The 21,151-nt window shown below is 45.9% G+C and overlaps 1 long non-coding RNA gene across 3 annotated transcripts in view; it reads left to right on the top strand.

Moving 5' to 3' along the window:
* The first annotated feature begins 872 nt into the window (after positions 1-872).
* Positions 873-21,151, top strand: part of LOC123795375 (uncharacterized) — a 318,410-nt gene continuing 298,131 nt past the window's right edge. For 2 of the 3 annotated variants that reach the window (XR_015726248.1, XR_015726249.1), the window contains exons 1-3: positions 888-1,006; positions 1,089-1,156; positions 4,533-4,622. This is a non-coding gene — a long non-coding RNA (uncharacterized LOC123795375). Of the gene's footprint in view, positions 1,007-1,088; positions 1,157-4,532; positions 4,623-21,151 lie in introns of all 3 variants that reach the window. The other variant, XR_006780475.2, reaches the window with a different exon arrangement.

Raw genomic sequence — 21,151 nt, forward strand, 5'->3', positions numbered from 1 at the left:
TGTGGCAGGAGCTCAGGGCTTGTGTAGGATTGGGTGGGAAATGAGGCGGGAGAAGTCGACAATGGGATCAGATCACAGAAGGTCCTGGGTTCTAAGCTACAAAATTGATCTGGAAGGTGGTGGGGAGGCCTTGAAGGATTTAAGCAGAAGAGGGACAGTCACCATCAGAGCTGCCTATGTCGGAAAGATCATTTTGGCAACTGTGAGGCTAATGGATTGGAGGGGAGGGGAGGGAACTAGAGGCGAGCAGACCTAGGAAGCTCTTTTAATTAGTCTGGGCCAGAGGGGCTCTATGTTCCAGGCAGTGGCCATGGGGCTAGAAAAGAGAAGATGGGTACCTGGGACGTATATAAGCCATGAGAACCTGTAGAACTTGCGAATCGATGGGGTGGGGCAGCAGGGGGAGGAAGGGATGAAAGCAAGTCATTGACAGGTAAGCAGAGGCAAGCAAAGGAAGAGCAGCCAGGGGCTGCCTCTGTGCCTTTGCGGAAGCGTCTTCCTTTTCTGGGGATCCCCTCTCCTCCCATGCCGCCCCCTTTCCTGGCTCAGATCACCTCCCCAGTTGCACCTCTTCATCTTCCTAGAAGCCCTTTGCAGAGGTGGCCGGTTATCAGTGAGCGGCAGCCGGTAGGTCAGAAGCCCTTGCCCCGGCCCGTCTGCACCCCTGACATGACCCATCCAGGGCAGAGGCCCCGCTGGTCCTTGAGGTGAGTCACGGAGCTCGAGCTGGCTCCGTGGGACATCAGCCTGGCGACAGGGCACGTCACAGGGAACTGCCTGTCCCGCCCCAAGCCCACAGCAGTTGCCCCGGAAGTCAACCCGGAAGTGGGAAGGGCGCGATCCCGCGTCTGCGGAGGCGTGCACGTGCACGGCGCTTTCCGGGGAGCGTTTCCCCTCGGGCGGCGGGAAGAGCCGCTGAGGCCGAGGGAGACAGAGAACGGCCTGTGCTTTCCAAAGGGCTTCCTTCCACAGTGTCTTATTGATTTAAGCTTCCTAACAATCCTTGGTGAGTGTGCGCGTGTGCGTGTACGTGCGTCAGTGTGTGTGCTCACACGCACACATGCACACGCACTTTCTCTGATTTACAGATGAGAAAAACACAACCACGGAACCTAAAGGACATGTCGAAGGCCACCCAGTGAGTGAGAAACAGAAGGTGGGTGGGGAAGAGAGTTGGGAGGGAGCACGTCCCCGCAGGTCTCTAAGGTCAGGGATTAGGGATGGAGGGGGTTCAGCGGGGCAAGAAAAGTTGTCAGCGTTTCCGAGGTCTCGCTGATGCTGTTCTTACAGCCTGGCCGCAGTCAGGCCCTGACGCACAGTGGCGGGGAGCAATGGCTCCCAGGGGTGGCTGCTGGCGGGGTCTGTCCCGTAAGACCCGCAGCCTCTTTTCCTGCCATTCGCTCTTGCCCGAACCAACCCCTACACTCAGGCTTTTGTCCTGTGAAACATGCTCTCTCTTTTGTCCAGGGAGCAGGGGACGGCGAGAGAAGGAAGGATACCTCTTTCCATAATGACGTTCTCCAAAAATGTCAACTTCTCATTAAGGTTAAGGTAATACATTGTATTACCGGTCTTCTCCGGGTCTGTCCCTAAGCTAGCGGAGCCGGAAGGGGGAATACACTGGAAAAAGTGTGAATGCAGGACTTTGAGACAGTAGAGAAGGTGCATTTTAATATGCAATTTGCCCAACAAGCAGGAATGCTGCCTGGGTCCCAGGCTAACTAGCCTCTGGTGTTAGCACCTGACCAAGCCTCTAGTTGGCACACTAGAGGTCCCAGGACATCTTTCTGGAAGGACTCTGAGAAGGAGAGGTTCAAGGCTACAAAGAGAAGTCAACCCCTCACCCTGTCACTGATGCTTCCCCTTAGGAATACAGTAGGCAGTCACCTGGGTCAAAAGCACAACTGTGGGGAAGCGTGGGGAGGAGGAGGATGGGTATGAGGAAGAGGAGGAAGTGGAGGAGAGGAAGGAAAAGGGCTGGGGAGGGTAAGTGGGACACAGGACGGGGAGCGGAGGAGGCAGGGGGAGGATTCATGGTAGGAATTTAACTGCCTCTAATAACAATTCCTGGATCTCTAGCAACTGCTGGAGAAGTCCAGCTTGCCCTCGGCACAGAGGACGGAGGGCACTTCCTCTGAGCCTGGAGGCCATGTAATCTCCACACTCACATCCAGGGAAGCCTGGGTAGGAGCTAGGCTGCCTGGGTCAAGCTCCCCCTCCCAGCTCCGCTAGCTTAGGGGCAGACCCTGAGAAAACTGGTTCCCTGGGCTGGGTCCAGGGTCTCAAGAGCCAGTAGGGTGAAGGGACAGGTGGATAGCCTGCCCTGGAAAGCCACAGAACTGTGACTCAGACAAGAGGCTTCTGCTGGAAGACTCTTGAACCACAGTGGTACAGGGATGCTGGGCAAGAGGAATGAATACTTAATTTTAAAAAGTGCCTAGTTGGGGGGAGAGGTTCTGTACAGACTTAGATGTGAAAGAATACTGAGCTACAGGAATAAAGGTAAGCCTCCCTTGGTGGAGAATTTCCTTAGTGCTAGACGCTGTGTGAAATGCAGGAGATATGAAAATCATTATGGAGGCCCTATGGCTTGCATGCCTACTGTGTACGGAGGCTTTTCCTCCATTATCCTATTTAACACCTACCGCCACCTCCACGAGGTAGGCCCAAGCATTCGCACCTAACAGCGGAGGAGGCTCAGACATTCAGTCTCAGAATGCAGAGCCCCCCGCCTCTTCAAGCCCTCCTCACTCTCCAGGTGCACCGAGGGAGGCCGAGGAGGGTAAGCGACTCGTCACAGTTGAAAGCACCTGGCACACCGTAGCATTGGCAGCACAGCTGAGCCCATTTACAGGATTTCTAGTCTGTCGCCAGCTGCCAGGGCCTTTTTCTCAACTGGTGGCAGCTTCTTGTCATTTTGCAGTGCCAGGTTACAGCTGGCCCTTCCAGAAGGCATTCCATGCCCTGGGCTGTGGTTTTGCTCAGTTATCTCCCAGGGCAGTGGTGACAGTGCACCCGTGTGCTGATGGAGCCCGCATGCTGACAGAGAGGGCAGGAAAGGAGCAGCCAGGAGAGAGGAAGGAAGGGCCAGAAGGAGCCCGGTGGCAGGTGGGGCCTGTAGGGAGAGGGCAGGCTCAGGGGACTGGCTTCCTTGTAAACAGTGCGGCCTGCTCTAAAAATACCTCTGCACTGGACAGGGCACACTGAGCTCTCAGGTCTCCTCCAGAACCTTTCCAGGGGCCTCGGGCCCTTTCCTGAAAGGTCAAGGGGATGGGAAGAAAGTTGACTTGTGAAGAGTAGGATTTCCTTAGCAAGGAAAGTATAACAGTATTTCCTTCCTCAGCAAAACAGGAGGAGGGCACTTTGTGGGTTTTAGCAGCAGCAGCAGCAACAACAACGATAGAAAGCAAAAAGCTTGTTTTATGTCCTGAGCCCTTGTTCCCTCTGTTGTAGTCCGAGGCCTGAGCCTCACTCAGGTCCATGGTCTGGGCCTGCATTCACAGCCTGAATTCAAAAACTGGGAGAAGGCCCCTGGGCTGGAATCTCCAGCTGTTCCCTTTATTGGGTGTGGGACCTATGACTCAGCCACTTGATGCCTCAGTTTCTGCAATTATAAAAGGGAATCATGACAGTGTTGACTTCAGGTGTGAAGAGGATTAAATGAGATGCTATTTATAAGGCTCTTAGCAAAGTGCCTGACACATGAGAAATGTTCAAAAAATGCTTAGTATTACGGTATCTGGGAGGATATAACTATTCCTGAACTTCGCAGTAAGATCTAGTTTCAAGTGAAATTTAGTAGGTAGGCAAAGAGGGGTGTGGATAAGAAGAGGCAGAATGGGTCTGAATCATAGAAATCTTAAATCTGTTATTTGACAGATGGGAAAACTGAGGCGCAGGGAGCAGAAAGGAGTAGCCCAGGGCCAGACACAGTATTAGCAGCTGCCTGTGGGTTCAATATAACATAACCATGTAATGAGACCACTAAAAATCCTGGGTGACTCTAAGTCTGCCCCACTAAGAGTTAGGAGAATAAGGCCTTTTATTTATATAGCATTTTGAAGTTTGGAAAGCCTTCTTAAAGGGGGAGACAGACCTGAGTAGACCACTGCCAGAGGGTTGAGCTCCATGATGGGGGACACTTGTTGCCCCTGTGCAAACAAGTAGCCCAAACAGAACACATCCTTAGGTGGAGAAGTTCTGGATCTTTAGACCAAGCCCTTGAATCTGAGAACCATGGGGAAGAGGCCCAAACAGGAAGAGTTTAGCGTGGCCTAAGAAGAGTCTTCTAACCGTGTGCCATCCAATGTGCTGGATACTAGCCACATGTGGCCTTTGAACACTTGAAATGTGGCTAGTCTGGATTTCAAAGACTTAATTTAAAAAACAAAAAATATCCCATTAACCACTTTCTTACTGACTTCATGTTGAAATAATATTCTTAGATCTACTGGGTTAATTAGATGTTATTAAAATGAATTGTACCTGTTCTTTTTTTCCTTTTTTTTCCCTGTGGCTTCTGGAAAATCTAGAATTACACACGTGGCTTGCGGTCTCTTTCTGTCGGGCAGTGCTCTTTGACCACCGACTTTGTGCAAGAATGGAGCAAGCTGTCTTCGCAGGTAATAAGTCTCTCATCACGAGAGATGCTAATAAAGTGTTCATGCACTCGTTCGAGTAAGGTGGATAAACCCTGTAATCCCTCCAGTTCTGACTCAGCTGTGATTCTCACACAAGGCTCTGAGGAGCACTTGCTCTGAGGAACATGAATAGATGTTTTATAGGAAAAGAGATTGGTGATTGCTTTAATATGGGAAATTCTTGGTGAAAAAAAAAAACTAAGTTCCTTAACGCTAAGATTTCTCAGAACCTTCTAGACACAAAACTGTGCCGTGGGTCTTTATGACGGAGACATGTTCACAGATCATCATCAGGAAATTATTTATTTATGTTCATTCCTTGGGAATCACTGTCCTCAATTCTCAAAAGAACATGGATTCCGTCGTCAGACATCACTGAGTTCAAATTCTGGCTCACATCCTAGGTGACCTTGGACCCATGATTTCACCTTCATCAACTGTAAAATGAGAGGAAGCGCACTCGCCCCTCAGTATGGCTTTGAAGGTTACGTTGTGAAGCATAGCGAAAATGTAGTGCTTAATGCAGAGCAGGTGTTCAACAAAAGGTAGCTCTACCTGAGGACAGCCCGCCTGGGGGACGGAGAGTGGCTTCCCTTAGCTGGGCTAGCTCTGGAGTCTCCCTGTCCCTGCCCTAGCAGCTGACCCCACCTTTTTTCCCTCAGCATCATCGAGTAAGAAATTCAGTTCATTGGGGGTGGGGGAGGGGGACATAGGAAGTGTCCTCAAATCTGGTGTGTTTATAGGTCCAGTCAGTTTCCAACCTGAGACAACCATTTCCCTCTCCCTCCTCACCTCACCCCCCTCTGTCAGTCCTGGCCAAAGGAAGCCGCAGCCAGGCCTGGCAGGCTCCCTCTCTGCTCCCCTCCTCTGCCCAGTTCCCGTTCCCTCAGGCCTTGGAGCCCCCAGCAGATGGGCTGCCCTTATCTGCAGGCTCCAGGCCAGAGGAGGTATCCTCCGGTCACATGCAGCTCTCTGGAGGGAGGGCGACCTTGTCAATAAACACAGCCTATGCAAAGGAAGCAGGGAGGTTGAGGGAAAAGAATCCTTGAAGTTTTGGTGACTGGGCCAAGCTTAAAGGCCACCAGGCATAACCCTTATTGGCCATTTCTGTGAGGAATTGCCAATCCGTGCGGCTTCCCCAGAAAGAAATCCACGCAGGCCTTTAAATAGCCCTGGGAGCTGGGGCGTTCCCAGTGTGCTGCTGGCTTGATTCAGGCCTAATCCTGGCCCCGGACTGACCTTTCACAGTTTACAGAGCACTTTATCTCCGGGCTCAGTGGAGTCTCACAGAGCTCTCCCCAGAGTGGGGAGGTTTAGCATCACCCCAATTTACAAATGAGGAAACTGAGGCTCAGATTATAAGTGACTCGTCCCTGGCTACCAGGCTGGTCAAGTCTGGGCATGACTCTGCATGAGATCCACGCATATTCTGACACCGAGTCTAGAGAGATCTGTCCATCACACCACAGTGCCTCCCACCATGGGTCTTCCTGTGGGCCCAGCATCGAGCTTCATGCTCTGGCTGTGCCCTGTTTCTCCTCAGAGAAGCCCACATTTCAGGGAGGAGTGGAGGTCGCATAAATGCCTCTCAATGTAATTGTGCTCAGGGAGTGAAACCACTCAAAAAAGGGTATATACTCTGTCATTCCATTTATATAAAACCATGTGACATGCAAGCCGATGTACGGTGACAGAAAGCAGCTGGGTGTTTGTTGGGAGAAGGGAGCCATGAGGAAGCTTATGAGACAATGGATGTGTTCACTCTATTAGTGGTGCTAATCGTTCTCAGGTCCTTACCTATGGAATCGAGCACTTCGAATCCCCACTGCCCGTTATTGCATGTCAATGACACCACCATAAGGCTATTTAAAAAGCGGAAGATAAGAGGGAAAAAAGAATGAAGGAGTTTGGCAGGCGTATCATAAAGAACTCAGAGAAGTTTTAAAACGGAGACACAAATTTCCTTCCAGGGCATAGGGGGAAGAAGAGAGAGATTCTTTCCCAATTTGGAGGGATCAGGAACAGTTTTTGGAGCAGGTGTCTGACCTGGCTCAAGGTCTGGAGAAGTAGGCTTAGGTTAAGAAAGATCAGGGTGGAATATGTAGGTGGAGTGTGCTTGGGGAATAGGGAGTGAAGTTGTCTCCCCTGCATCCCCTGCCCCACTTTCTTCCCCGTCCTTAGAGGCCTGAGGTTAAAACAGCTACAATTCTCTCTTTTCTGCAGAATCAGACCACGCCCTACTTGGCAGGCAGCTGGTTTTGCTAATAAGATTCTTGCCCTCCCCCTCCCCCACTGTGCTGCTCATCCCTCAGGTCTGTTGAGACCCCTGCCCTCTCGAATTTCCTCTCTGAACTCAACTGCCGCTGACAATCCCAGCTCCCAGGGTCCTGGACACCCTCCTGTCAGCCTCTTCTAAATCCCACCAACAGAAGGAGATTTGGGACAATTGGTGAGACAGTGCGACGGGATTCTAGGTCCAAAATGAAAATGCCTTCTTTCTCTTCCATACCCTTTGGCTTAGTAATAGACATGTGACCACTAGAGAATTTTGAATAATGAGTTTATTAGAAAATGTTATGGTAAAGCAGTAGGAAATTCGAGAATTGTTACAATGTGGTACACTGATTAATTGGTTAATTTGCTCCCAAAACAGAAGGCCAGTCGTCAGTCTTACAGTTTGTGAAACATTAACTTGGGTTTGGATGATCCCATTATTCATGTCTTTACATAGGGCACTGTTCCCATGACATATGAAACCCACATATGAAATTGTGGGCTAGCTCTTGCTTTTTAATTTCCTTGGCATGCTTGTTGATTTTAAATTGCCCCCTTTCCCAAAGTTTCCTTATTAATTAAATAAACGGGGCAGCCACATTCCCTGCATCTAATTCAGCTCTTGAATGTAAGCTTAGTTCTGGAGTCAGCTTTCCAACCTTGGCTTAAGGGACATTAGTCACTCGGAGCAAAATGTGGCATTTGAGCAGCTGTTTCAGGCTTTCAGAGTCCAGGGCCTACAGGGTTGGAGAAAGCGAGGGGAAGGAACCAGTATTTATTTACTGAATACCTACCCTGTGCCAGGCACTGGTGACTTTATAAAGAGTATCTCCTTTAATTCTTTCTCTGAATGGCCCGTAATGTTGATGTGTTCTTTTGGGTTTGAGATCTGTCTTCTCTGGGCACAGGAGGGTTAAGAACATGTCAGACATCACACAGCTTATGAGTAGTGGAGCTGAGACTTGAACTCAAGCAATCTGATTCTAGAGCTCACATTCAAACATTGCCCTGTTTGCACTTCATTTAACTCCCCAACCCCAAAACACAGGTACCACTATTATCAGATCTGCTTTCCAGATGAGAAACCAGAAGCTCAGGAAAGCACTTTTCCCAACGTAAACTAACTGCAGATTAGAATTCTGTGATCCTGGGCACGTCATGTCCAGCCCTTGTCCATCCTTCATTAGTTCGACAGATAGTGGCAAGTGTTTATTCTATCCCAGGGACTGTCTTGTCCCTAGAGATGAAAAGATGTGGGCTCAGTCAGTTAAGCGTCTGCTTTTGGCTCGGGTCATGATCCCAGGGTCCTGGGATTGGCTCCCTGCTCAGTGGGGAGTCTGCTTCTCCCTCTCCTCTGCTCCCCGCCCATGCTCCTGCTCTCTCTCTCACTCACTCTCTCAAATAAATAAATACAATCCTTAAAAAAAAGAAAAAAAAAAGATGTACAAAATGGGGCCCTGGCTTTTCAGAACCCATAATCCAGAGAGGAAGGAAAACACCTCATCAACAATGAGAAACATGGTTGCAGTGCTAGAGGGGCTCCAAGAGGTATATATAAAGAGCTATAGGAACCCAGAGGAAAAAGCATCATGCTGCCTGCTGAAGTAAGGAAGGAAGGCTCTAGAGAGGAGGGGACATTGCACCAATAACTATAAGCTCCCCAGATAGAAAAAGGGAGGGGGGTACTTGAGGCAGAGAGACCATCAAAGGCAAAAAGTAGTATAGGATAATAGCAGCTCAGATGTCGACGCCTGCCTAGCACAACTTTCAGTACTGTCTCTGTAACCCCATAAGAACTCTGTGAGTAGGTACTATTATTCACAGGCACATAGAGGTCTCGCCTGTGTGTCTGTGCTCTCACGATAACTTGCCCTTGATCGCACAGTTGGTAAGGAATCAAGCTGGGATTCAGCCCCAGGCAGCCTGGGTTCGGAACCCACCCTGTTAGCCACTCTGCTCAGGGTGTTTGGCGCCACTGGCCAGTAGTTCTTCATGCGTGTCACAGGCAATGAGACTGGCCACAAAAGAAGGAATTAGATCCAAAGGGTCTTCCTTTCCTCATAAGGCCTTAGCTGTTCTTGATTCAAGGACCCTGGACCTCTTGGGATTCCTAAAAGTCATCATGGCGCCGTGAGTGCATGCGCGTATGTGTGCGCACACGCTGAGGAACGGCATCCTTTCTGTATGATGATACGTCAACGTTATTTGCTGTTGATGAACCACATCTCTGTACTGTAGGAATATTGGGTGTCTTACACTCAGCAAGATTCTCTTGGCTTCAGTGTCAGTATTAGAATCCTTGTTCATTCTCTGCATTGCCTTGCCAGACTGGGAAGCCCAGGAGCACAGAGCTCGTGTCCACCTTCTTCTCCGCCGTCCCCTGGTACACAGCACGGTGCCTGGGACACGGTAGTTACTCAATCAATATTTGTTGAGTGAATGATTATTTGTGGAATGAACTCCGGGCCTTTGGTACATAACTTATGTAGTAAGTAAATGAATTAATTATGAGTTAACAAATCTGGTTTGGTCAATAAAATATTTTACACTATTTAATCGATAGGATAGGAGGGAATAACAATAGGGTCTTTTGAAGATGAAAAATGTAGAAATTATTGGCCCAGTGGTTTATAAAATGAAGCCGTGCTTTTGGAAAAGCTTGCCTCTGGGGGTTCTGATTCAGGGGGTCTGAGGTGGTGCTTGGGCTTCCCAGGTGATTCCGAAATGACTGGGTCCGTATGTGGGTATGGTGCGTGTGAATCCCTTCCTGTTCTGTTTTTTTTCTTCTTCCCCATCCACTCGGCTTGTGCTTGAACTCCTTGAGCAATGGGAACCTCCTACCTCACAAAGCAGGCTGCCCAACCCATTTTCACAACCACGACAGTAATAGTGACAAGGATATCAGTACAGTGACCATATACCGAGCGCTTATGTGTTAGGCACGGCACATACGTGACTGAATCCAAAGGCCAGGCATTATCTACCCCCATTTCATGGCGAAAGAAACTGAAACTGAAGTTTAGTGGTTTACTCCGTGTCTCAGAGGTGGTGAGGGGCAGGGCCAGAATTCAAGCCACCCTGGCTCGTCTGCCCATGTGCTTCTCCGGGGCCTTGGACCTGGTCCCGGGTGGTGGTGGCGGCGTGGGTGGGGGTAACTCCTGGGGAGGAGGCCGAAGGGAGCCAGGCCTGCCACATCCGCAGGCCCTGCCCAGGCTCCAGACTCTGCTCCGCCCAGCCCTCTGATCCTCCCCATAGAAGGTAAACCCAGGCAGGATCCCATGAGGGCTGGCTGGGCCTGGTGTCCTGCCGGTTTCAGTTTCTGAAGCGCCCAGCCCTGAGCAAACACAGGCGGGGAGGAGGGTTCTGGAAGCCTTCCCAACAGATAGCAGATTAACTCCCTGCTGCCTGGGAGCCACCCACGGGGGAAGGGCTGGCTTACCGGCATGCAGCCTCCTTGGCAGTCCTGCCGTCTCCGCTGGCGGGCAGGGCACCCCTGGCTTCCCAGAACCCCCTGAAGCCTGAGAAGGCACACGCTGACCTGCCAAGATGCCATGACTTCTGGGCAGCTCATGCTTCCAGTTCAAGCCAGGCTTTCTCCAGGACCTCTTGGCTTGGGGAGAAGAGGCTGAGGGGCCGCCCCAACCCCACCCTCCAAATATGGGCGCATCTCCCTGCCTCAGCGGGCCTCTTCCCTCTCTCACTAGGGCGTTCTTGTTCTAACACGTTAGCAAACCTCTTTGAATGTTTGTTTTCTTTCTGAGAAAGAGGCTGAGGGACATTGCCAAGACCAACATGAACTCAAAACACAGGGCATTCTCTGTCTGTCGGACATTTTTCTGGACAGACAGACCTGGGTCTGAAAGCCAGTCCTGCTACTTCCTAGCTGGTGACCTTTGTGTAAATTTCTTAATGTCACTGAAAAAATGGGGAGAACGATACTTATCTTTAAGATATGTTCTGAGGAGTAGATTAGATAAATATAGATTATGTATATTAAGTACTTAGTGCCCTCCATCAATGGCAATTAACATTATCATTAATTATATTGTTATTACGAATGACTAATAACCCACTCAGTATTATTACTAATGCTACTGTGAGCATAAGTGTAAAAAAATGGGCTCAATTAAAATTTTTTACTGAGGCAAATAGTTTTATAATAGGTAAATAAAGAAAGAGGAACAACACTGGGTCGAGAAGTGTATACACATGATCTCACTTAATATTCACACAGCTTCACAAGGCAGGCGTTATTATCCCCATTCTACAGAAGAGGAAATTGAGGTTTCTGTAGGTTAAGTAACTTGCCCATGTCACACACTGAGTTAGCGTCTGGTGTCCCGGCCTCCCTCCTTCACGGTGACCCTGAAGACCCACCACTTCATACCTTCCGTCTCAGCAAAGATGCCTCTACCTGCAGGGAATGCCTTCCCTCACCCCTACACTCAGCAGCTTAGAGGAAAACACGCCAGCTCTGGAAACCGGCTAAAGGCCACCTCCTCCAGGCAACTTTCCTAATTCTCTCCCTCCTCCCCTTACAGAGCTAAACCCTCCCTCTTCGGTCTCCTGGTGCCTGCAGCATGTGACTCTATACTCTGGCGGGCTGTGTCTCTCCTCCAGGGAGTGTGCTCTTCTGAGGCAGACACTACACCCTTTTTCTCACTTTAGGAGGATCAGTATGTGGTTGTGCTTAAGGACCTAGATTTCCAAGCCCAGGGTCAAATCTTGGCTTTACTGCTGGCTGGCAGTGAGGCTTGACTAAGTGACTTAACCTCTCTCTCACTTCCTTTATCCATAGAATGGAGATGAACAGTAAGATCAGCCTCCCGAGGTTGCTGTAAAGATTGAATGAGTTAGTATCTATAAGGAAGATAGGATCACCAGAAGTCCTGAATGTTGCTTATTAACGAAAACAAGACATTAAAAGAACACTACTGAACGTGGTAGGAAGCACCAGGAGACCTAAGGTCTCATCAAGAATCTATCTGTAGCTTAATGGTGGGCTTGTAATTCCTCTCTCTGGATTTATTTTTCCTTCCACAAAACAGGAAGTTTGGCTCCCACAGCTAGATGGTCTTTGATGGGTGTTATTCATCGGTATTGATGACCAGTTCTTTGCCTATTGGACTTATCCTGTGTCATGTTCCAGGGTGGAGGTCATACTCAGAAATAAATGACTGGGTCACCATTGGAAGCACAAAGCTCACCCAGTGGTAGATGCCTGGGCTAACCATGGTGATTGCCAGCTTTTACTGAGCACATACTAGCACCTGGCATTGGGCCAAGTGACATCATGATCTTATTTTTTTTTTTCTTTTTTCCTCAAGAACCCTCTAAAGAAGGAATTATTATGATCCCTATGTTATAGCTGAGATAACAGAGGCTCAGAGGTTGTAAGTAGTTGGACAGGGAGTAGAATCCTTATTTGTCAGACTCCAATTCCCTACTGTCTGAAAGAAACCTCTCCAGAGCATGCCTGTTCAAATACCTCTGGGGACAATGAGACTTTTATCTTTCACGTCGGTCCATTTATTAAGCATCCCAAGTAGCTGAAAAGTATACAGCTGTCATTTTCACATTAGCTTCATGACTTTGGACTTGGTCCCCAGGCAGACATGATTGGGTGGAGAATTGAGGGAATGAGGATTATAAATTCCCCCAAGGAAAGTCATTGGGAACAGTTTCCAAGAAGGTGGTCAGAAGACAGAAGCCCTCCACTCTCACCTCTCGGGCCTGGCCCAGACCCCTCATCCATAGAGTCGCATCTGGGAGTAGAGCTGGGGAATGCTAAAATATTCCTATCCAGCCTAGGTTGGGATTGGGCTGAACTCAAAACATCAGAGATTTCTATCTGTAATCACCATAGATTGAGATACCTTCCTTTGGGGGTGGTGTTTGAGGTACAGTGAGTCAGGGAACACATTAACAAACAGTTTGGAGCAAATCAGGACTGCAAACCTGAAGGGGGAGATTGGATCCAGGATGACTGCTTTTCCCTGGCTTTGTTTGATTTACTCTCTTTCCAGAAACAAATGTCCTGCTTGAATAGCTCCAGAGACTCATCAATTCCAAGATGATGAAGTCTATACTCCTTGGGGTGGCATTCAAAGCCCTTTGCTATCTAGTCTCAACCCACCCTTTGTCTCTTCTCCCACCATATTCCCAGGTTCATTCCTAGCCAGAGAATTCCACACAGTTCCCTGGATACTCCATGCTTGTTCCCGCCCCTGTGCCTTTGCACATGCTATTCCTTCTGCCTCATAGCACACCTGCAGATGTCACATCTAGATGACACCAGTCTTGTTTTAAAAGGTTTTGAATTTCCTCTTCCACTCCCAAGACTTTTCCAAATAGTCCCTGCACAGAGAAAATCGTTGCCTCTTTGGAATTATAACTAAATACAAAAATAAACAAATCAAGGAACATCAACTGGAAACATTGAGAGTTAGAGCTCTGAGTGGCTCCCCAAAGCATTGTGGAAAACCCCAAACTCCGAAGGCTGAATATCAATGTGGTTTGGAAAGTCTTACATTACTACGGCACTAATTTAAGGATGGTACAAGAATGTGCTTTTTTAGTTTGAACAATTTGTTTGCTGTGTTGACGTTATGCTAGATTCTCACAGCAGGACTGAAAGGCATTGTTAGGGGAACCTCTACAAGTTGTTCAGGAAGTTGGCCAGGGTGGGGAAGCCTTCCCCGGGGCATTCTGAACATGCCATTTTCATCACAGGTTTCAGTGTGTAAAGAATGAGATTCAGAGCCCCATTTTTTTTTCTTTTTTTTTTTAAATTGAAATTCAATTTAATAAACATGTAGTGTATTATTAGATTCAGAGGTAGAATTTAGTGATTCCTCAGTGGCATATAACACCCAGTTCAGAGCCCCATTTTTCACAACAAAATATTGGCATGAAGTAAGGTGATCATCTGATCTCATTTGCCCAGGAAATTCTGGTTTTCACCCAGTATCCTGACATAATTATCAGTCCTTCCCCTTCCATTATCAAGTACCCCAGTGTGGAAGATAAATCATATGTCACTCTAGCACTAGCTAACCAAGCTAGAGCTTGCCTATGTGGTTGCTTTTCTAAGGCTGTGTCATCTGTTGGACATCAGTCCCCTCTTTCAGACTCAGCCTTTGTTCCCTCCTCTGTGACAGAATTAATAGCTCATGTGTGCACGCTCAGGGCATTGTGTACTGACCTTCCTTCACTTTTCCCACTAGACACTGGGCCTCCATACCCAGGATCACGCTGCATTCTGGGTATCTCCCTGCACAGTCCTGGGCACAGTCAGTTCTTAGCAAGAGGTTGTGGAGTGCATTATTTTGGAAAAAAAATATTCTCTACGAGGTTTTTGTTTTGCTTTATTTTATCTAATTAAAAGAATAAAAAAGCTTTTATAAGAACTTGTTAAGTCTTTAGACGAGAATGCTGAACAGTAGATGTGAATACAGAAGTCTTCAAAAGGAAAGTCAAGAAATAATTTAGAAATGTTTAGGGAGTGACAAAAAGTGCCCAAACATGACTTTTTATTGCTATTGTTAAATGTTAAACCTGGAGCAAGCTTCTTTGATAGTCCTTTAAACTCAGAATTTGTATAGTGATTCCATTTACACTCAAAAGAATTGGAATTATTTTCATTCTTCTGTATCCTTCTGGAACAATTATGTATTACTTTTGTTTTGAATGAGTATGTTTTTTCTTTAGTAAGCATGTATTATTATATTTTTTTAGACAGGGAGAGAGAGAGCGAGGTTGGGAGGGGCTGAGGGAGGAAGAGAAAGAGAATACCAAGCTGGCTCCACGCCAAGCTTGGAACCAGACCAGGGCCCGATCTCACGACCCCGAGATACCTACCTGACCTGAAATCAAGACTCAGATGCTTAACTGACTGAGTCACCCAGGCTCCCCAATATGTATTACTTTTTGATAACAAAAGTTTATATTAGAAAAGGTACAAATGTTGAAACAAAAAATCAGTTTTTCAAACCGTTTGAGAAATCACTTAGACAAACCCTTTTATTTTATATTCCAAAACAGGGGTAAGGGTGGAGTGGGTGAAAACTAAGAAACTAATAGAGGCCCAAAGAGTTTAAGTGATCAGGGGAAGCCTCAACAGTTAGTAAGTGATAATGTCAATATCTGGACCCAGTTCTCTGAACCCGTGTTTCTAGATGCTTGCACAACACCTGTCTGATTCTTTTGGACTGATGAAGGGCCTCTGAGTGGGGACACTCTTGCTTTGTCATACCTGGAGTTAGAACGTAAGCTTCATGGCTCAATGAGACTCGCTTGGACGAAGTTAAACTGCACAGCCCCAGCATAAAGGACTCACGGAGAAAAACCACGTGTGGAGAGGGTTGACATCATGGGCTTTGGAGTCAGGGAAGCTGGGCTTCAGATTCTGAGCCCTCACTTGCACCTGACTTTGGTCAGGTTACCTAACTTCTCCAAGGCTAAGTGTCCCCATCTTTCACATGGGGATAACAAACAGCATGTTTCTTGCAGGAATTGACAATGTTTAAATGAAATTGTGTTTGTAAAGCACTTACCAGTTACATTTGATAAATTATAGGCATTCTTAGTATAGTTATGATTACTACTCTACTACCCAACTTGTGCTGAGGGAGAGCTTATCAATTCCAAATACGAACCATTGCAGACAGTTCTTTCTGCTCTACTCCTCAGCTGCCAGTCCCACAAGCGGCTTCACTTAAGCCTGTGTCTGAGGGGTGGTGCTTGAACTTGGCATCATCCATTGAGGAGCCTGTATAACCGGCCCCCCTTGTCACCAGGCATTTTCCTAGGTTCCTAGATTCCATGATGTTGCCTTTTTTTTTTTTTTTTTGGCTTGGGCTTTGCAAAACTTCCTGGTGGGTAGTTTTAGTCATCCTTCCTAGCAGTTTGCAAGAGTATGTTATGAAGCTAGAGAGAATAAAAAAATGCCCCAATGTGTCAGAAAAAGGGAAAAAGAAGGAAGATGGCTCCCATTTCATTCACTTAAAATATTGGTTACTAGGTCTTCATTTTTAAATCTTGTAACTTTTCTTCTTTCTTCTTTTTTTAACCTTCACACAGTCTATTTATCATTGAAAATCAAAGCAACCATGGTACCCTGGCATCTACAAAAGACATACACTCATTGAAGCATTCGCCGACTCATTTGATCTATATTAGGGGGTACCTACCGCATTAGGTACTGTGCTAGGCATAGACGTGCAGGTTATATAAACTCTTCATGCAATATGAACTCAGATGACCTGAGTTCAAACCTCAGCTTCTTTCGGTCCTATGGATTGGATCTTGCATGTGTTAGCCACTTATCCCTCTGATTCAGCTCCTTCTTTCAAATTCCCTATCTCAGCCATGATAGCACCATCACCTTCCTGCCCCTGTACAGAACCTTAGAAATTATTCGTTCTCCTCACTAACCCTCTCGCTAATGTCTGTTCAATCCCCCAGTGATGCATGACTTAACTCCTAAATATCTCTTTGTCATTAAAATTCACCTTTAATCCATTCCACAGATATTCATTGAGAGTCTGCTGTGTCCCAGGCTCTCTGCTGGACGTGAGGATACCTGTCCCCAGGGAGCTCTCAGACTTGTCAGGTTCACCCGGGAACATATACTTACCCTCCGCTGAATGGGTGCAATGATACTAAAGCCCCACTTTCACTGCACATTTCCTCACTGCCAGACACTGTTCTCTGTGCTTTAAATGCATTAAATGATTTAAGCACAATAACCCTAAGAGGTAGGTACTCTCATTATCTTTATAGATAAGGAAACTGAGGCAGCAGAGTGAATAAAGCAACTTGTCCAAGGTCACACAGCTAAGCTAACAGTGGAGGTGTGATGCAGTGTCTTAAGAACCAGCTTCATAGCCATTGCTGTTAACCACCACTGAACTCTACCTCTGCTCGAGGGGGAATGTTTTCAGGGTGCCATAAGAGCTTCTAACCAGACTGAAGGTCCTTCTCTGAGCTGTTGTCTATGCTGACCCTTCAATGTGAGTAGGTGTTAGCCGGAGCAATTCTCCCCATTCCCATTGCCATCACCCACTGCCCACACCCCTGACCTCGACCAGCCTCCTCACTGGTCCCTCCCCCGTTACTCCATTCTTCCCACCTGTACTACAGTGAGCGTTCTAACCAAATCTGATCATATTGCTACTCTTCTTCCGTTTTAGAAAGTCTAAACTCCTCTGCAGGAACACTGTGTAGCTCTCAGCTTTGCTCCCAGCCCTCCCTGGTCTTGACCGCATGGAATCACCTGTGGTCCTCTGAAAGAAATATGCTCCGTTCTGCCTCTCTTGGTGGCAGATCCCACTCCTTCAGCTCCTATGGATCCTTTCACACTCAGCCCCTTTTGGGGATGCTTTCCTAGATCCCACAGGCAAAGTGAAGTACTATCAGTGGTATGCCCATCACCCACATACTCTGAATTTAACTTCTCCCATTGAACCGGAACAATTGACTTTTGAATCTGTTTCTTTCATTATACACTAAGCCCCTTGAAGAGTATTCCCCAACTCCTAACAGAACTTGGCACCTGGTGAACTTTTAGAATGAATGAGTGAATGAATACGTAAATGAATGAATGAGTATTGAGAACAAAGACTACTTTTATGTCTTTTTATCTGTTGCAGCTCATAGTATAGTGCTGAAGGTTGGACAGGTCCAGTTAAATATTGATTCTCTTCTTACACATCTGTGGGGTACAGTCATGCTCCCAACAGAACTGTGAAAGGGTAAATGCCACCCATGAAGTCAAATACATGTTGTGAGAAAAGCACTGGATAAGTGTAGAGGAGATCTGGGATTGTCGTCTAGGCCCTATCATCAATTAAATATGTGGCCTTGGGCGAAACGTTAACCTCTCTGAGCCTCCACTTCCTCAGCTATAAAACTGCTGTGAAAAGTCCAAGAGGACATGGATGCTGAAGAACTTGGTAAAATGCTAGACAAGCCAGCAGCTATCAATGGCATGACTCCTCCAGCTACTCTCCAAACCTCAGTCTAAGTTGGGTTTACTCAGTGCTACTACAGGCCATGGGGCAAGCCTTTCCCACCCTTTCTCCTCTTCTTGGTCTGAGTCCAGGAAGATTTCCATCTGTACCTTGTCTGCAAGCCAGACTCTGAACCTAGAGTTTGGAAAAACAGGCAAATTATACTCGTCCAGGTGTATCCTGTCTATATACTGAGCTGTAAGGCCAAGTTTGTTCTCAGAATAAAGTGAGTGCACACATGTGCATGTGAATGCGTGTGCACACACTTTCATTAGCAGGGCAGAGCTCAGGATCATAAAGGCAGCCCTAGAGCAGTGGTGAGCGAAAGAGAGCTCTGGACTTGGCATCAGAATATTTGAGTCTTAATTATATCAGTCACTTATGCATTGAGTGACTTTGTTTTATTCTTAACCTCTTATAGTCTCCCCCTCATCTCTAATGAGGGCAATGCATTTACCACAGGTTCACTGTCAAGATTAAATGAAATAAGGAATGTAAGGCAGCTGGCACAGTATCTGGTGTGTGGTGTGTACTCCATCGATGTTTTCTTGTTGATTTTTCTTGCCGTAGCTACTACTAATAACCACTATTTTGTAAGTGTTTTATATGCATCGGGCTTTATGTTAAGCATCTTACATGTATTCTATCATTCCAGTCTCATCACAGCCTTGAAAGATAGATATTATTGTCCTATCTTAAAAACTAGGGAATGGAGGCTCTGACAGCTTAAGCAGCTGCCTTAAGGTCACCATAGAGCTGGTGATTAGGGAGCCTGGGCTCAGATGCATGTCTCTGTATCCTATACTGATGCTTTTGGGACTTCTGATGCAAATATGTCTGTTTAAGTCAACATTTCCTCCCTTATTCTACCAGGAAATTATACTGAAGACAAAAGAATGGCAGGGGAGGGGGAGCTGAAGACTCAAGTAATGGAAATACAAGCTTAATTGCATAAGTACCCATGCAAACATACACACTAAGAAAGATAATGTTATTGACTGACACTGGTTTGTTAAGAAGAGGAGTAAGAGGAAGTCAAGCACACTGATTGTGTCATGGCTTAGAGTAACGAACTAATTAAGAGATACTGTCCAAAAAGTAGAGAGAACAAAAGGTGTTATATAAAGACATAATTAAACTCGTAACCACTACAACAGAAATACTGACCATCCTAAATAGCAGAAAAGCTACACGTAAAAACAACAAATCAAAACAGTTTATAGTGAACAGCATAAATAAATTAATAAAAATAAGTAAAAGCTAGCTAGCTTTACTTCTGAATCCAGCCACAATGGATCAGAAGGACTGGATTTCTTCTCCCACCTGAAACAACCAAAAAGACCAGACAAAATATATGAAATAATGGTTTTCAAAACACTAGACCTCAAGAAGTGAAGGGCAACGATCCTTGAAAGACAAAAACAAATAAGGGGAGCCCTACGACTGCACCAGATCACCGCCTTGGGGGAGTTTCCAGGCTGTGGCATGAGGGAGGACTCAGGCAGAGTCTAGAAGACTCTGTGTTGAAGAGATGAAGCTAAGAGTTCAGAGTGACAAAGCAGATCAGATGCATTGGACAGAGTACTGGACAGGAAAGAGCCACGCGGAGCAGGACTTTGATGATCTGCACAGGATTTTGGTCAGTGTGCACGTGCGAGGAAGCTATCTGAGACTGGGGAAAGAACCATCCAGAGGAGCTAGAGGGAACAATACCCAGCACATGCATTTGTGAGTAATTCGTGTGTCAAAGAAGAAATCAAAGGGAAGTTATAAAGTCTTTTGAAGTGAATTAAAATGAGAACACTATATATTTTAATTTGTAGACTGCTGCTGGAGAAGTACTTACAGGAAAATTTTTGCTTACATTAGTCAAGAAAGATCTCAAATAAATTACTTCTGCTTCTATCTTAAGAAACTAGAAATGGAAGAGCAAATCAAACCCAAAATGAGAAGAAGAAAGGAAATGATAAGGATCAGAGCAGTAATCAATGGCATAGAAAACAGAAAAACAACAAACAAAACACAAAACAAAAACCCAAAAAGCTGGTTCTTTGAGAAAAAAAAGAAATCAATAAACCTTCAGTTGGACTGAGGGGAAAAAAAGGACACAAATGTTCAATATAAGAACAAGAAAGATGACATCACTGCGGATATTAAAATGAATATTGAGGAATATCATAAGTAACTCTATGCCAATAAGGTTGACAACTTAGATGAAATGGACAAATTCCTTAAAGATGCAAACAAACTACTTCTTCACTTGAGAAGAAGCAGAAAACCTGAATTGCCCTATATTAAGGAAATTGAATTTGTAGTTGAAAATCTATCCACAAACATAATTTTAAGCCCAATTGATTTCACTGGATGCATTCTACCAAACACATAGATGAAATACCAATTCTACACAAACTATTCCAGAAAATTGAAGAGGAGGGAATACTTTCCAACTCATTTTATGAGTCCAGAATTAACCTGATACCAAAACCAAAGATGGGAAAAAAAACCCACCCCAAAACAAAATCTACAGACCAATATTGCTCATAAACATAGGTGCAAAAATTCTAACTGAATCCAATCATATATACAATTAATGATACCTATGATGAAATGGAGTTTATCCCAGGAATGAAAAGTTGATTTATTGATGACATTTATCACAATAACAAAGTATGGAAGAAAAACCATATGTTTCTCTCAATAGGTGAAGTATCCATTCCCGATAAAAACTTCCAGCAAACTAGGAATAGAAGGGAACTTTCTCAACCTGATAAAGTGTATTTATGAAAAACCTTTGGCTGGCATTATACTTGATGGTGAAAAAAATAAATACTTTCCCCCTAATATTGGGAAAACAATGGTATGATCTCTCATCACATTTTATCAACATTACAATGGAGTTTCTATCCAGTGCGGTAAGGCCAGAAAAATAAATAAAGGGAACCCAGATTCAGAGGAAGAAATAAAACTCTCTTTATTCTTAGATACTATGGTCTGTATAGAAAATCTGATGGAATCCAGAAAAAAGCTACTAGAACTAATAAGTGAGTTCTGTATGGCTGCAAGTTACAAGAACACCATTAAAAATCCATTGTTTTTCTATGCAGCAGTAATGAACAACTGGAAATTCAAGTTGTAGGAGAAAGCATTTATAATACTATCAAATAATGTGAAATACTCAGGGATAAATCTGGCGTAATATGTGTGAAACCTATACACTGCAAACTA

The sequence above is a fragment of the Ursus americanus genome, chromosome 12, assembly GCF_024610735.1.
Source record: "Ursus americanus isolate L20-20 chromosome 12, mUrsAme1.1.p, whole genome shotgun sequence".
Classification (NCBI taxonomy): Eukaryota; Metazoa; Chordata; class Mammalia; order Carnivora; family Ursidae; genus Ursus; species Ursus americanus.